General features: G+C 38.6%; 1 protein-coding gene across 1 annotated transcript in view; it reads left to right on the top strand.

Moving 5' to 3' along the window:
• CACNA1C (calcium voltage-gated channel subunit alpha1 C) overlaps window positions 1-16,959 on the top strand; it is a 476,362-nt gene that overhangs the window by 266,071 nt on the left and 193,332 nt on the right. Inside the window, 2 exon segments of the mRNA XM_070946686.1 lie at window positions 12,488-12,627; window positions 13,531-13,670. The gene's annotated coding sequence lies outside the window, so the exon portion shown is untranslated.

The raw sequence follows: 16,959 nt of genomic DNA on the forward strand, positions 1-16,959 counted from the left end.
TGCACCTCTGTAGTATAAACTAGGGATGAGAGGATTTGTTATTGCTGCTGCAGGTCCCAGAGGTATCTGCAGGGGGTAAGTCAAAGAAGTCAAGTTTGTCAATCACAACTGTGTATTCAAATTCATGCCTGCATTTTTATGTCTGTCACATAAGGGGTCCTGCTGTGATCATGGCTGCCATCTTAACTTTTTTGGTCTTCCCCCTGGGATTTGCAGCAACATCATGTGGGGGAATGCTTCTCAATACTCAGATGCCAGAGCAACAGAATCATTTGCAGAATTTCTTTCTCCGAGTAGCTGGAGCTCCATGATATCCTAACCCGCCTCACATGATCCCAAGATAGTATTGTAGATCTAAAACCCATAAAGAGCGCAGTGGACTCCAGTAGAGTATGAATTGCTAAGATTCCATCAGTTTTCTAAGTCGCCACTGTAGACGATGTTTCAACAATATAGAAATACAGCAATAAGCTGTAGAAAGGTGGATTTATTTATTTATTTTTGTTTTAAAGCTTAATTAAGAAGTATGATGACCCAAAATGTTTTATGATGTACCTATTTATCTTAATTGACCATATCAGGGGACCCAAGTATCTAAGCATGAGGAGTAACAACTTATTAAACAAGGCAAATGAATCATGATGCACCTCATGGTGATCGGTCAGATGTCACTGCCATATAAAAGCAGATTAGATTTAAACAGGGTTTTTTTTTAAATTGATAAGCAAAAGAAGACATGGCCAATCTTAAATGGGCTGAACATTGTTGTTCTAACCCTGCCAGTCTTTTGCTGGCTTTTCATAACAGCAATTAAAATAAAGAGCATGTCTGGATGTAGTCTTTAATCTTTGGTTATTTAGCAAAAAATAGAAATGCGGATTCATGTTTTAGCTTCTTTAAGAAAATAACGAGTGTCTCCTGAAAACCTGACAAGCTACATGTTAAATGTAGTTGCTTGTGGTTGTTTCTACCTTCTTTTTAAAAAAACAAAAACAAAACAAGGCCTGTTCTGCTAGAGAAAAATAAATTCCCAGCCAGAGCATGTCACACTAGGAATGCTGGACCTTAATTCTAAATATTATATTGGAAAGAATATATCCAATATTTTTGTTTTGTTTTAATTAATACCGTAGCTTTGCAGGAGACATTTACATCCTGGACATAAACTGTTTCAACTCCTACCCTCAAAACAATGCTATAGAGCACTGCACACCAGAACAACTAGACACTAGTTTTTCCCAAACGCCATCACTCTGCTAAACAAATAATTCCCTCAACACTGTCAAACTGTTTACTATGTCTGCACTACTATTAATCTTCTCATCTTCTCATCGTTCCCATCACCCATCTCCTCCCACTTATGACTGTATGACTGTAACCTTGTTGCTGGTATTCTTACGATTTATATTGATATTGTTTCCTGATTGCTTATTTGTAACCTATGACTATCATTAAGTCTTGTATCTTATGATTCTTGATGAATGTATCTTTTATTTTATGTACACTGAGAGCATATGCACCAAGACAAATTCCTTGGGTGTCCAATCACACTTGGCCAATAAAAATTATATTCTCCAGCGTATCGGGGAAGATCATCCAGGGATGGGTAGTGCTCTGCTTCTCTGCTTGGAGACCGAGTCAAACTTTCTTGGTCATGCCTACTCCTGCCTGGGCGCTCTCCAGTTTGACTCAGTCTTCCACGAATTGAGACTGAGAATAGAGACTCACCCATTCTTCGATTTCTTCTCAATGTAAAATGACAGCAATTTGGATTATTATTCCGAGCGAGGCTTGGTGATCGCTGGTGAGCGTTCTGGGGGGGGTCACCAGTCCGCTGGTACCCCTTCCTTCCGGCTTGAATTTTAGTATCCAACTGAAAGCAGATCTTTTCTTTCTGGGACTAATGGACAGACAACAAAAAGAATGATTGTGGAAGAGTAGTTTTTATGCATAGTAACTGCAGTGAGATTATGGTATTATATGCATAAAGATGGAAAGACTTTGAAATACCCATAACGAAGGAATGATTGGTGAAATTGGCAGAATTTGCAGCAATGCAGTTTTGCCAAATGCATAATCTGGGGATAATCTTATGGATGTGTTTTAGAGAAGGTTGCAAGGATTACTGATTCTATAGATGGTAGACATGAAGTACTTTCAGCTTTGAACTTTGATAATTCTATATAATTGAGCAGGCAGAAAACTCATTTTAAGTTAAATGTCATAAATATATCCACTCTTATTTCTGCTTAACATTTCATTTTACACTATTAAATTGCTCAGAAATTCAGTATTCCATACACATCTGTAGATCTGGTTTTAAGTAAAATAGTCAACATTATGTCAATGACAGATAATACTCAGCAATCAATAAAAGTGTATTACCTGCGCTGTCATACTTGAAAAACAGACTTTGGCAGTTATTAAATAAATAGTGTTGAAAGATTACTTTCCAGGCTTTGTTGCTAAAGAATCTAGTTTGTTCTTTTATCATCTCTATGCACAAAATATGTGTATGAATCAATAGGCACTAATTCATACTTGAAATGGTTCTTATTTCCACCAGATAAAGACTACTCTGCATTGAAAATTGAACCTTTGTTGGGAGGTGTTTCATGTCCTTCATTGATGTTCTTAACTTTTAAAAATGGTTTTGTTTGGTTTAGTTTTGATGGAAGAGCATGTTGTGGCCCGCCAGCAGCCTGCGCGGATCGTGGCTGATCCCAACGACGAGGAGGCTGGTGTGGGGTGGCGCCAGCAGCCTGTGCAGCCGGCGCTCGTGTCGGACAGCGAGGAGGCTAAAGAGGATGTGGTGCCAGAGGCAGAGACTCAGCCAGGGCCTTCAGAACCTCCAGAAGCTCCTTCAAGTGGAGAGAGTGAAGTGGAGGAGCCTCTCCTCAAGGCTCGAGGGCTGCCAAAAGGCAGGAGTGGCTACTCAGGAGGAGGAGGTCTCCTTGAGAGTAAGGTTTGAGGATAATTGGCCACTCCCTTAGCCTATTTAAATTGCACGCAGTCAGTAATGTCTTGCTGGAAGCAACGTGTAATTATTACAGAGCATTTTGGAGAGTGAATGTCTTATCGTATCTTGTTTTCTGGGCTGGTTGCCAACCTTTGCCAGACTTTGTTTATTCTTGGTACGTTATAACTTTGATAAGGACCGTTGGTGTGTGTCACAGTTCTTGGGAATCCGAAACTGGGGCAGAACAGAGCAATACGATAAACAGCAAATGGAAGCTCTTATTTGCTCCAAAAAATGATACTGGGTAGAGGCAGATTTACTCACAAGTGGACCATACCTGGGCATCACAGAGAGCATAATGACAGTCTCATTCTTCATAAATCAATAAACCTTCATAAAGATTTATTCTAGAAACTGGGATTTATGGTGCAGCAAAAACATGTTTTATTTAAGCAAACTTGGTGAATAGAATAGAATAGAATAGAATAGAATAGAATAGAATAGAATAGAATAGAATAGAATAGAATAGAATAGAATTCTTTATTGGCCAAGTGTGATTGGACACACAAGGAATTTGTCTTGGTGCATATGCTCTCTTTTCATAAAGGAAAAGATATGTTAATCAAGAATCATAAGGTACAACACTTAATGATACTCATAGGGTATAAATAAGCAATCAGGAAACAATATCGATATAATTCATAAGGATACCAGCAACAAAGTTACAGTCATACGGTCATAAGTGGGAGGAGATGGGTGATAGGAACGATGAGAAGATTAATAGTAGTGCAGACTTAGTAACTAGTTTGACAGTGTTGAGGGAATTATTTGTTTAGCAGCATGATGGCGTTTGGGAAAAAACTGCTTTTGTGTCTAGTTGTTCTGGTGTGCAGTGCTCTATAGCGTCGTTTTGCGGGTAAGAATTGAAACAGTTTATGTCCAGGATGTGAGGGGTCTGTAAATATTTTCAGTTCAAATCATTATTCTTATGACATATCCTTCCTTGATTCGTTTTGCTACGTTTTGACTTCATTTTGACCATATGCGGTACTGTAAATTTCTTTGTGACAAAAGGAAAGGCCTTTATTTACTACATTGACAATGTCTCCTGGATTTTAAAAAAAAATCTATTAAATCCTTTGTTGGTTTAAAAAAAAACTGGACCTCATGTCTCCTTAGCAACAAAATGTGTTTGGAAGCAACCCAGTATCAACAAATCTGTCTCAGAATCTGTTTTATAGAGTTGATCCTATAAGTATCCCCTTCTGGCACTGTATTACTAAAGATCAGTTTTATTCATCCAAATGTATGTTAACCGTGAGTTAACATAATCACACCAAAAAGGATTCTCCCGTAATAAATCCAGTATTTGTTGATAACATTTAATCTAGAAATCCAGTATTTGTATTTGTAACATCAAGTTCTTTTTCTTGGCTACTCTCTCCATTTACAAAAATTGCTCCTTGCCACAGAGTTCTTAAAATACATCTCACACAATTGAATAGCGCTAAAATAAGTTGATATAATATTCGGTGGGAACATTTTGGGAAATTCTGGTGAAGAACACAGACTTTTAAATAAAATGGAATTCATCTTGCACTTTTTCCCTCTCCTCAACCACCCACTCACCCCAGGTTGAAGTAGTAAACTGCATTGTGTTAGGTTGTATAGATGTTTTTTATCCCCAACCTATCTGAATGTGTTACATTTCTTCAATATTTTAATACATCCTTTGATTCAACTCTGAGATCTACTTTTGTGGCAAAATAATACCAGTCCCTATAATAAACAGTTAATATTACCAATTCAGTGACATACTTGAGGTTGAAGAAGTACAGGACACTACAATTGAAGAACAGTAATAATAAAATGCACAGTGTATTAATTTACTCATGAGTCATCATTATCATCATTTTAGTCATTGTCAATCCATTGCAGGATGAAGGCCTCTTCCACATATTTCCAACCAATACAGTCCTGAGCTTTCTTTTGCCAATTGAGCCCCAATACTTGCTGATGTCATTGATTCATTTTGTTTTAGGTCTCTTTCGTGGATGCTTTTTATCAAGTGAGGTCCATTCTATGACTGCCTTGGTCCGCCTGCCATCTGTTCAACGGGCTATGTGCCAAGCCCATTTCCATTTCAATTCGTTATTCATGAATAATGAATTATTCATTAATCAATTACTCATGAGTATGCTGGAGTATATTTTTTTAAAAAAAACCAAATGTTGAGTAAGCAATTTTCCTTCACTGGAAGGAAGAGGAAGGAAAAACTGAGGAAAAGTAGGGTGATCCAAGATTTCTAGGATAAGCTAGTAGTTTGTGAAGCTAAAATAATTTCTATTCAGTATGGGGTGAAATGGAATTACGAACAAAATCTGTGCCATACTTTCTTTTAACATTTAGGGTAGTACAAGGCTCCATGTTATTCAAATACAGCATGAATAGATTGTAAGCAGATCTTTATGTTCAGGGAGAGAGATGATGTATATCTAAAAGGAATTAAAAATTCAGCTAAAATTGGAAATGGTACAAGGTCAGTGTGAATTGTTTCTGAGCCAGGTTGCCTTAACTGTCAGTCTGAGGAGAATGGGGCCTGAATACTGCTGGACTCACCCAACCCATTCAGCTGGATTGTCATGGTTCAAAGGAGGAACAAACATTCTAGAATTCTCCAAAATGTTCCTTCCCACAACATTGGGCTTTGCAGATTTCTACTTGGTGATTTCATGGACCACTCAGATAATTTTCCTGGCAATAGCATTGTGTTTATCATCAGCCTCTTCCAGGATTTAAAAAAAAATCTCAATCTACCATACAGCGCTGATATTCCCTAAAGGTCTTCCAAGGAAGGATTAACCAGGCCAGACTCTTGATTAGCTTCCAAATCTGCCAAGACAAACTAGGATTCCAAATGCTGCAGCATTTTATTTTGGTATACTGTGTCACATGTGGTTTGCCACATTTGGTGGGGTTTATCAGTTCATCCTCCTAGACTGAATATTGTAATAAATATTTCACAGGTTTTTTTTCTTCTTATGGTTGCTATTAATTATATAAGGAGCAAAAAAAAGGGGGGGGATCCTAACATAGCCTTGGAAATATCGGTTAGAAAAGTTGAATTCTTCTTCTTCTTGTGCCATATCAATCATTGGACGTTGGCGATCATGTTGGCAATCCTATTTTTGTCAACAGGTGTATGAAAAAGTGCTGCTGAGTTTTGTCCAAATCAGCCCCTAAGGTTTTGAAGTCATGATTTATTTTATTTATTTATTTATTTTATTTTATTTTATTTTGATTTATATGCCGACCTTCTCCGGAGACTCAGGGCGGCTTACAATGCGTTAAGCAATAGCCTTCATACTTTTGTATATTTTATGATGTTCTTCTTCTGCCTGGACCTCGTTTGCCTTCAATCTTTCCTTGGAGGATTAAGTGAAGGATGCTGTATTTTTCTGGGTGTCGCATCACATGTCCAAAATATTCTAACTTTCGCTTTTTAATGGCTTTGATTATTTCCCTTTGCTTTCCCAGGCGGCTTATCACCTCCTCATTTGTGATTTTGTTAAGCCAGTTTGTACGTAATAGTCGTCTGTAAATCCATATTTCAAATGCTTCTAGTTTCTTCAAGTGGTTTTCTGTCAGAGACCAACTCTCTACTCCATAGAGTAAGATAGAAAAGATGTAACAAAAAGTTGAATTAGATAAGTCTTTTAGTATATAGGTTAGCATCCAGTGGTACAGCCTGAATCTGGGCCTCTCTGCTCCAGGAAGTTCGATTGCCTTGGAAAATGTTATAAACATTAGGAACATGACAAAAAGAGGCATATATTACTTAGAACTAGAAAAGTGGAATGCTGAATCATGTGTCTTAACTTAATCATCCAACTCTTTTACAGGCGTATAGTTGCCATACATCACAACTGCACATTTTCAGTTTATTTTAAGATGATATCTCAGAAATAAGTGCATCTTAAATGCTAACAAACATATTCAGCTAGATTGCTAGCTTTTTAAAAGCCATTAATATGTGGGCGATTGGTGATAGATCTCTAGGGATGTAGTCATCCCTAGAAATACTGTAGATATTTATTATGCATCATGTATACTATAACTTCAAAGATTTAAGTAGAAACATTTATAAAATGGTGAAAATTGATTTTCCTTAGTCATTGACAGTTTAGCATATTAATATGATTGGGTGAACAATCTGGATAGATCAGGGCCTTATTCCAATTAGTTTTTATTTTGCTACTAAGGAAGAAACTTGGTGAGCCTGTTTGGTCTAATGGTGAAAGCACCAGGCTACAAAGCAGGAGACTCTGAGTTCAAGTTCTGCCTTAGCCATGAATGCCAGTGGGGGTGATTTTGGGCCAGTCATTCACTCTTAGTCCAATCCATTTCACAGGGTTATTGTTGTGTGGAAAATGGGAGGAGGAAGATACGTTTGCTCCCTTGAGTTGTTTGCAAAAAAAATAAATAAAGTTAATCTTAGAAGTATAGTTGAAGATGAGGTAATCTTCTTCATTCTCCTATTATTCCAGCTGAGGAAAGTATTGTCTACAGAAAAATACTAAATCCAGAGATAAGCAGAGAGTTTAACAGAGCCAGAGATTTTCTATATAATAGTGGATTTTTAACAATAGAGGGTGGGGACCTAGTGGCTCAGTGGCTAAGACGCTGAGCTTGTTGATCGAAAGGTCAGCAGTTCAGCGGTTCGAATACCTAGTGCCACGTAACAGGGTGAGCTCCCGTTATTTGTCCCAGCTTCTACCAACCTAGCAGTTCGAAACCACGTAAAAAATGCAAGTAGAAAAATAGGGACCACCTCTGGTGGGAAGGTAACAGCGTTCCGTGTGCCTTTGGCATTTAGTCATGCCGGCCACATGACCACGGAGACGTCTTTGGACAGCGCTGGCTCTTCGGCTTTGAAATGGAGATGAGCACCACCCCCTAGAGTCGGGAACGACTAGCACATATGTGCGAGGGGAACCTTTTCCTTTAACTATAGAGGATAAATCGATAGGTATGAATATTAAAAATTAAATATATGACAATCTGCCTTTTGGGCAATTCTTACTTTCTCTCTTGGACACTGATGGGTTGCATTATATAATACAAGTGGTCTTTGAGTTACAATCCTTCGTTCAATGACCATTCAAAGTTACAACAGTGCTAAAAAAAGTGACTTAAGACTGTTTTTCACACCTAAGACTATTGCAGCATCCCTATGGTCACATGATCAAAATTTGGACACTTGGCAGCTGGCTTGTATTTATGGCAATTGCTATGTCCCCTGGTCCCAGGGTCATGTGATCCCCTTTTGAAACTTTCTGGCAAGCAAAGTCAATGGGGAAGTCAGATTCATTTAACAACCGTGTTACTAACTGAACAACTGCAGTGCTTCACTTAACAGCTGTGTCAAGAAAGGTCTTCAAATGGGGCAAACTCACAACAAATGCCTTGCTTAGCCATGGGAATTTGGGGCCCAGTTGTGGTCGTAAATCAAGGAGTAGCTGTATTTTACTACATGCCTTCAGCTCATACAGAATGACATTCAAATCCCCAAGTCCCATTCAGCATCCTAGCATGGAACCCATTCTTGAGCCTTCCACAAAACAATTATTTAATCACATGAAATAAATTAGCAAATGAACTCAACAAAATGTCTGCAGTGAGTGTTCAGATATATAATATACTATTATTAAAGACAGCAAGGCAAAAATAATGTAAAAATTGAAGATAAATGGGGAAACACCGACCCTCTGGAATGGGTTACCCCTGACCTCCGCACTTTCCATGCTGACCTGAAGATTAGCATTATTTTATTGTTATGTTGTTTTAATTCTGTGAGCTGCCCCGAGTCCTACGGAAGAAGGGCGGCATATAAATTTGATAAAATAAAATAAATAAATAAACTTTCAAACGTAGAAAGAATGGAAGGACTCAGTTGATATTCTGCTATATTTGGAATAGTAGAACTATAATTCTGAGTGAATGATAGGAGCTTGTGGAAAGAACAAAGCCTAACATAAAAAGCAATGTAAGGCATTTGTCCAACGTAATTGAAGACTATCTCAGAATGGTGATAGTTCTTTTTAAATCCACTGTATTTCAGTGACAATATTTGGAAGTAGTTTGCTGGCTAGGTTGTATCTTTGACAGGGCAAGAGAGGAAGTACAGATTTCACCTGCTTCCTTGCTGAGAAAGATGAAGTACGATTGAGATAGTACAGAGAATAAGCATATTCTCTCTTGTGTTTACAGGCTTTAAATCATTTCCCTGAAACACCATGTAATGTTAATTACGATATAGTCCTGAGAATGGAACTTCCATTCAGATTTTTCCATTGCAATGTTATAGGTTACAAAAGAAGCTTTATATTCTGACATTAACAAATACAGGGATTGTTTAATATTAAATCCAGATTAACAGCATACAAATGCTCTGTCCTTGTTTTAGATCCTCTCCAGCAGTTTTGTAGAGCTCACGTCTCAAAATAATGAGGTGGCATCTCTGCAGACATACATACACGTAGGCCTCCAATCCAGACACATACTTACACCCCCAAAAAGAAGAAGGGTTTAGAGAACTGCCCAGGATCTTGGTACCTCAATTTTCCTATCTCTAGTTTACTGAAACAATTATGGTTCCTTAAATTGATAAGTTAAACATCTGAATTTCAAAGTAGGCTTTGATCTGCAAATCACAACGGACTAACATACACCTTTCCTTAATCTATCTGTAAACTGGGAATAGAGACAATCACAAAACCCAAATGATTTGAAAATTGTATTGCAACTTGAAAAACTCTTAGTAATACAAAGTGTGAGTTTTTTTTTTTAACTTTCATTAAGGGCGATGATCTTGGATTGACATCTGATCTCAGTGAAATTTTGCTGTATTTTGAGGTTGATATCATATAGTTTGGGTTATGGACAACTGCCTGATCAGCAAGCAGCCAGCTGTTCTCCTGTAAGCAGCTGTCCTATTTCTCCCTGAGGAGTTAGAGCCTATTAAGAATTAAGAGCATATGTAAATGGCACTTTCTTTAGTGACTACAGCAGATAGATTTGGAAACATCTGCCCTGCACCTCTCGGAAAAGACCAAGGTTTTTGTCCTTAATGTTATGGATTTCTTCCTTGGCTTCACTGTTTTTTTTCTGAAATAGATCACCAGGTATCCTAGAATTAATTGTCCTTGCTGGCCGGCAATCAGCAGAAGCAACTGATCATTGTTCATGCTCCCATGTGAATATTTTTTTTTTTAATTTGATTTATATGCCGCCCTTCTCCGGAGACTCAGGGCGGCTTACAATGCGCTAAGCAATAGCCTTCATCCTTTTGTATATTTATACAAAGTCAGCTTATTGCCCCCACAACTGGGTCCTCATTTGAATAGGGCAGTCATATCCTAGCTTCAAAAATTCAAAAAAATTCAAAGAAAGAGGGAAGAGAAAGGGAGAGGGAGAGAGGGAGAAAGATGAGAGAGAAGGGGAGAAAGAGGGAGAAAGAGATGAGGAAGAGAGAAAGAGGGAGAGGGAGAGAGAGAGAGAGAGGGAGAAAGATGAAAGAGGGGGGGGAGAGAGAGAGAAAGACCTGTTTAAAAGAAAATACCCAGAGCCACAAAACCTAGGTAGGCGTGGCTGGGGGGTGTCATGTGACTGGGTGGGAGTGAGTAATGTTAAGTTGGCCATGCCCAACCAGGTTTTGTAACTCCCGGTGTTTTGTTTTTTGTGGGAAATGGGCTCAAGTGGCTCTTTGAGTGTTTAAGGTTGCAGACCCTCTGCAGTGGTGGGATTCAAGTAATTTAACAACCGGTTCTCTGACCTAATGATTTCTTCCAACAACCACTTTGTCAAACTGCTCAGAAAGTTAACAATCAGTTCTCCTGAAGTGGTGCGAACTGGCTGAATCCCACCACCGCCCCTCTGGTTTATCAGAACAGACTAACAAGAGTTGAAAAGGACCTTGGAGGTCTAATCCAACCCCCTGCTCACGCAGAAAACCCTATATCCGTGGAGCCATATTAGTGGGCATGCCAGCTCAGTTCTGGGGCACATGCACGCACCGGCCAGCTGATTTTCAGGCCTTCTGGGCCCACCAGAAGTAGGGAAACAGTCTGTTTCCTGCCTCTGGAGGGCTGGGGGGGGAGGCCCATTTTTTTTCTTACCTGGCTCCAGATCCTCTCTATGCATCTGGGAAGGGTGAAAACAGCCTTTCACACTCCCTTGGAGGCCCTACAGAGGCTGAAAGGACCCATTTCCCGACTCCCGGTGGGACAGGAAGTGACGTTTTTTCCTGTCCCCAGCCTCCAGAGACTCCTAGAGAGGCTCCTAGAGACTCCTAGAGAGTCTCCTAGAGACTCCTAGAGAGGTTCTGGAGGCTGGGGACAGCAAAAAATGTCACTTCCTGTCCCACCGAGAGTTGGGAAATGGGCCCTTTCAGCCTCCGTAGGGCCTCCAAGGGAATGGGAAAGGCTGTTTTCGCCCTTCCCAGATGCATAGAGAGGATCTGGAACCAGGTAAGAAAGAAAAACGGGCCTACCAGGCCATCATGTGCCAGGAGCGGGGGTGGGTGGGGTTGTGTGCGCATGCGTGTGGGCATGTGCACGCGTGACCCTCCCCTGCCCCCTCCACCTGGCACGCGATGGCAAAAAGGTTAGCCATCACTGCCCTATATCATTTACAGCCATCTAATGGCCACCCATATTTTTATAGCCTTAGCTTGAACACTAAAGTAAAGTCACCAGCGACTCTGCAGCAAACAGAAGTCACGGATACGGCATAATATAATCAAACAGTCTTGACAGTATGTGGTTTGCTTTCATTCAGGTTTTGGGCTATCTCCTGGAGATGGGGAGAATTTTTTCCCCCCATTTCCTGACTGATAAAGGAGTTTATTGCATTTTGGTCCATTAACCTGATTTCACGTAGAACTCATTTTGCACCCAAAGTGAAAGCACTTTATAGAAGACGCATTAGGGAATATGTACCACTCTCTGAGTATATGTGTGTGTGAGATATACTGTACGCTTGTACAGAGAGAAGAGAGATTGTGGTAGGATGATGATGACAATGGACTTCTAAATTTTTCTCTCTTCTCCATTCTCTCTCAAAGTAGATTCCCAGAACATTATTTCATGAATTTTGATCCTGATGTGCATATGATGGTTTTGTTTCTGTAAATTTAAATTTAAAAATTAACCAAATTAAAATAACTATATTTTGTCTTTAATGTTGTTTCACTGCAACTGGCTCTGTTGATTATAGGAGTGGAAGTCAAATATGTGTGGAAGGCATTGGATTAGGAAGTATTTCCATGTTCTAGATAGCCAAAATCCTACAGAGTATACAGCTATATGTAAATTATTTGGCTTGCATTTAGCAAGAACAGCATGAAATGACAGTCCTGTCAAAAAGACAATTGTTTTGACTTGGAAATGTAGCCCTCTCTTTCTCCTATGATGTAATTTTCCAAAGTTAACCACCATGCTCCATGTTTTCTTTTTCTTTTCACTGCAGGAACGAGTGGAATATCTCTTTCTCATAATTTTTACAGTGGAAGCATTTTTAAAAGTAATAGCATATGGACTTCTCTTTCATCCTAATGCTTACCTCCGGAATGGCTGGAATTTACTAGATTTTATAATTGTGGTAGTAGGGTGAGTATCTATCTTTCAATCTTTAGGAAACAGTTGCTGTTGTTTTATTTCAAAAAAATCCACAAAGATATTTGAAAATTTATATTATATTACTATGATGAATACATAGATAAAATAGTACTTCTTCCTACCTACCGATCCCTACCGTTGCCTTTTGTAAGAGATTCTATGTTTTAAAAGATAGCTGTCAAATAGATGCTTAGTATTTGAAGTACTTCAGATGCAGAGGTGCATTTAGTATGCAGCATCAGAATCCCATACGTATCATCATCATTAAAGATAAACATATTTGGAGTTGATACACCATCCTGTGGAACATCATTCCGGCCAAGGTGAGGTTGGCCCCTGGGAGTTGAAGTCCATATATAGTATTTTAAAATTGCCAAGGTTGAGAAACATTGCCTTACAATATAGAAAGGGTACAGATTGCAGCCAAAAGTATATGCATTGATTAATGTATTTGTAAGGTTGACTCAGGCCTCCATCTTTCTGAGGTCGATAAAATGAGGACCCAGATTGTTGGGGGCAATAGGCTGACTCTGTAAACCACTTAAAGGGTGCTCTAAAGAACTATGAAGCGGTATATAAGTCTAAGTGCTATTGCTATCAGATCGATTCTGTTAAATTTGACACTGATTCTTCTAAACCTTTTTAGAAACTGCAAAGCATGTCTGGGAATTTATGTTATGACTGTCAACTAATATATTTCTAAAAGGGCACATGTACATTTTGTCTATATCATCATTGTACATATCATAAAGAAATATGAATGTTCTGTTTGATCTCCTTATGCAGGATTTTCTGCATTATATAAAGTACCTTGATTGCTTCTTTCTCCATACTGTATACTAACCATTTTATTGTTTTGTTTTGTTTTGTTTTTCATTTCTTTCCCTTCTGCAGGCTTTTTAGTGCAATTTTAGAACAAGCAACCAAAGCAGATGGGGTAAATTCACTGGGAGGTAAAGGTGCTGGATTTGATGTTAAAGCACTTAGAGCTTTCCGCGTACTGCGCCCTTTACGGCTGGTATCTGGAGTTCCTAGTAAGTAACCAAGTCACTTTGTTGTTGGTGGTGGTGATGGTAGTGGTTTTAGGAGCAAAAGCTGATACTGTGAAAAAGACCCCAAAAGAAATAATTTAGAGAAGTATTCCATCCATAAAGTGAAAATTAATTTCAGGGCTAAGCAAATGTTGCTCCTAGCTGAGGTTATCATTCTTATCAAATAATTAAAAAGCATGAGGTCGAAATATCAGGTAAGAGAAACGGATTGTTGTAAGAGTGGAGTGCTATGTGGGTCATGTGAGATTGAGCTATTTCTGCAGGATATGAAATAAATAATATATCAGTTTAAAGTCATACAAAATGAATATGAAATCATTATAATGAATCTACTGTAAATTAAATCAATGCGACAAGTGAGATGCTGGCTCTGAAGTTGATGCTTATTAATAGTCTCACAAATGGCTGACCTGATGAAGAAATCTCCCCATGCAATGCATGCCTGTTCTTTAATGCATTAGACTGTCCTTTCTCAAAAGTCTGGACATTTGATTGATCATTTTTAATACAGTGAGGTGATAGGAGCATTATTTCCTGTCTGGTATTTTATTTTATTTTTATTTATTGTATCGCCACTCAACTGATTTAAGATTTTTTTATTGATTACTTAGCTCAAATCATTATTTGTTATACTGCATTTCTAATCTCTCACATCTGGATGTAAGAAAATGTAGGTAGGGATGGTACAACATAAGCTAGAACTGCCCGATGTATTGAACATCTACATGAAGTCGCTAACTGAGCTCATCTGACAGTATGCTGATGATACCAGGCTTTGGCATCTCCATCTATGGCCATCCAAGAGATGCTGTGGAGATTCTATCTTGATATTTGAATGCTGTTGGGGCTCTGGGAGCTTGGATGAAGAAGAATTGGCTTCAACTCAACTGCAGCAAGATTGTCAGCCTTCAATTTCTGAGGATTTTCCATATTTGGTTCTAGATGGTTACATAATCACCAATTCGGTACAAACATTTTCAAAGTACTTTTTCATCCTCTTTAGTATGATGGTGCCATTCTTTTCTGTTACATATGACACCACCTGCTACTTTTCTCCTCAACAGAAAAGAATATTTGTAGCTCAGGAGTAACTTATGAAGTCCTTGGTGCTCTCTGAGTTTGGTCAACAGTGAGGTAACATCCTCAGTGCTACTTCATTAGAATTCTCACTTTTCCTCTCACAAGCATTATATGGCCACCAGGGATACACTGCAAAACTCACCCTTTACACATGCACTCCTTCAGCAGATATGTGATGATGCCTTGGCATGTACTGTAGAGAGGACAGATATTACTGCAACATTACAAGCTATGGATAGGCCTCTGAGTCCTGAGTGAACTCTACATTTCAAGGTCTATTAACACCTGAAACATCAGATTCAATTATCAGAAAAATGTAAGTCTAAACACCCCATTGATGATGCTGTGAAAATGGAAGTGTATAAAAAATGGAGCTTGATATTAGAACCTGGAGTCCTTCAAGACATAAAGAATAATAGCTGCTTGCCACAAGTGCCATTGCCTTCAGTGATAGCTATGCATCCACTGCCTTCTACCTTAGTGCTTTTACTACTTTTGGATCACTTTTGATGCCTCCTCAACTCCTGAAATCATACAGTTGACTACTACTTCAACTAAATCCTAAGGACCATCCCTGGAGATCACACATTTTTTTCCCTTACTCAAGATGTTTGTCCCTGTCTAGAGGAATTGCTGTCTATAATTCAAGACTATTAAGCAACTACCAGACTGGTTTTGGAAGATTATATTGGCTTTGATTGGCTAAAGACCACTCAAAACATTTTCCATCCTTTTCCTTCCTTTATTTCTACTTCTGTAACTGCAGGCTCTCAGGACCAGCAGTTCACCCACTTCCTCTGTTTGGGTAACCAGCTTTCTTACCCAAGCATGTTCATAAATCCTCACCACTTTTCCCCATCTTCTGAATGTTCCAGAGAAAGCCACTAAACCTAGTGAGGGAAGCCCCAAAATAACTATTTCCATGGAAGTTTTGTGATTGAAGGTTCCTGCAGAGTAGAAAGAATTCATCCCAAATCTGGATGGGTTGTTGGGGATATTTCTATACTGCTTATATTTGAATATCCTTGCTTTCTCTCTTGACTGAAATAAATCACTTTGGCAGAAACAAAGGATTTTTATCTACTGCAGAAACTGAACAGGCTGTTGCCTTATTGTCTCAGTGTTTCTCCCAATGAATTATAGGTACATTTTTGCTTTTGATCTTTCTACAACTATTAGAGACTCTTCCCTAAAGACTATTTTCATTTTTCCCCTCACTTTTTTCTCAACAAACCATAGAGTTTTCAAAGCTTGGTTCTGATGGAAGGATACATGAGATAATGTCTAAAACATTAACATTGTTTACTTTCCTCATTCCATCTGGTCCATCTTAATAACGAATATACCCATGAGAGCTTTGCCAAATGTTCAAGTGTGTTTTGGAATGGACTGAATTGTTCTACCATCACCTGTCCAACTGTTCATCTTGCACCTGTTTGTGGCCGCAGTCAGTCTGTTGCTGCTCTGATAACAATTTCTCCATGTTGAAGGTTCATGTTCTTCTTTTCCCATATAATGTCATCAAATCAGGGGTCCAAACAAGACAGACACAGACTTCAATGGATAATTAGAACTGCAGAAAAAATAATTACTACCAACCTCCCTTCCATTGAGGACCTGCATACTGCAAGAGTCAAAAAGAGAGTTGTGAAAATATCTAAAGACCCCTCACATCCTGGACATAAATTGTTTCAACTTCTACTCTCAAAAAGACGCTATAGGGCACTGCACACCAAAACAGCTAGACACTAGGACAGTTTTTCCCCGAATGCCACCATTCTGCTTAACAACTAATTCCCACAACACTGTCAAACAATTTACTAAGATTGTATTACTATTATTCTTCTCTTCCTTCCTAGTATTTACGTATCTCTTCCCACTTATTACTATAACCATGTTGCTTGTATCTTTCAATTTATTTTGTTTTTATTTGTTTCCTAGTATGATTTGATTGCTTATTAGTAACCTTGTCTATCACTAAGTGTTGTATTTTTTATTCTTGATGAATGTATTTTATTCTCCTTATGTACACTGAGAGCATATAACACCAAATTCCTTGTGTGTCCAATCACACTTGGCCAATAAAGAATCCTATCCTATCCTATCCTATCCTATCCTATCCTATCCTATCCTATTCTATTCTATTCTATTCTATTCTATTCTATTCTATTCTATTCTATTCTATTCTATT

The sequence above is a fragment of the Pituophis catenifer genome, unplaced genomic scaffold (genome assembly GCF_029215685.1).
Source record: "Pituophis catenifer annectens isolate HBS135680 unplaced genomic scaffold, rPitCat1.0.hap2 SCAF_7, whole genome shotgun sequence".
Taxonomy (NCBI): Eukaryota; Metazoa; Chordata; class Lepidosauria; order Squamata; family Colubridae; genus Pituophis; species Pituophis catenifer.